This window comes from Mus pahari, chromosome X (genome assembly GCF_900095145.1).
Source record: "Mus pahari chromosome X, PAHARI_EIJ_v1.1, whole genome shotgun sequence".
Lineage (NCBI taxonomy): Eukaryota > Metazoa > Chordata > Mammalia > Rodentia > Muridae > Mus > Mus pahari.
In genome coordinates, this window is record NC_034613.1 from 42,332,286 (window position 1) to 42,333,376 (window position 1,091).

Sequence of the window (1,091 nt, forward strand, 5' to 3'; positions counted from 1 at the left end):
AACTATATATTACATATAATTTGTGTATAAAATATACAATCTTAAAACAAATCTTAAGACAGCTTCTAGAGGCTGCCGCTCCCTGTGTCTCCCAGGCAAGGCTCTCCATCAGTCCACACAACCTGTCTAGGCTCCTAGAACACACTCCCCATACATGCTTACCGCTAATGTTCCCAATCTATGCTGCCGCCACCGTCTGTGTCTGCCCTGGTCAGGTCTGCACTGCTTCCGGTCTGGTCTGGTCTGGTCCGGTCTGCGCTGGTCCGGTCCTCACTCTGCTCCACACTCCTGGTCAAGACTACCAGTCAATGTGAACCCTCCCAGTCGAAGCTCCCCTTCACCACTCCCGAACCGAACCATCTTTACCTTTTTGTCACCTTGCTGTCCCGTTAGTGTGCCTCAGGGGCTTGCGGCCTCCTCAGTTTCCCGGAGCATAAAGCGTCTGGCACCGTACCCTCCAAAAGCTGAGGCAAAATGGAGGCCGAGCACCCCGCGGAGCCTCCTTTTATAGGCAGACCTCCATGGATCTAGATTGGTTGTGGTTAAGAAGATTGACAGGGATAATATTTATTCTCATCTTGTCTTTTATTAGAGACACGCCCTACTCTAGATACTTACTCCTCATTGGCGAAAAGTGTTTGCAGTTCCATCCTTCTGACCGTTGGGAGTTCTAAGAATTGTGGGAAGTACAAAATGAAACCCACTGTGATGTAACTCAAAATCCACACTCTGATTGGTTCAGTGCCAAATTCGAAAAAAGAATGCCCGCGCTCAAGATGCGCCATTGTATCGGCGCCATTTCTGACTCAGCAGTTAGAAACGGTTTTTCACTTTTACTGAGAGTTTTTCCCCAGCCGTCTCTACCTTAGCCATTTAGAAAAGTTTATCCCCCTTTATTGAGAGTTCTTTCCTGCCATTTCTACCTTAGCGGTTAAGAAATGGTTATTTCCTTGTATTGAGAGTTTTTTCGCGCTGTCTCCGGCAGCTGTTAGAAAGGTTTTTTTCTCTTTCTTTCTTTCTTTCTTTCTTTCTTTCTTTCTTTCTTTCTTTCTTTCTTTCTTTCTTTCTTTCTTTCTTTCTTTCTTTCTTTC

General features: G+C 45.7%; 1 pseudogene; it reads left to right on the forward strand.

The window, feature by feature from the left end:
• The first annotated feature begins 180 nt into the window (after positions 1–180).
• LOC110313814 overlaps positions 181–1,091 on the forward strand; it is a 7,113-nt pseudogene continuing 6,202 nt past the window's right edge.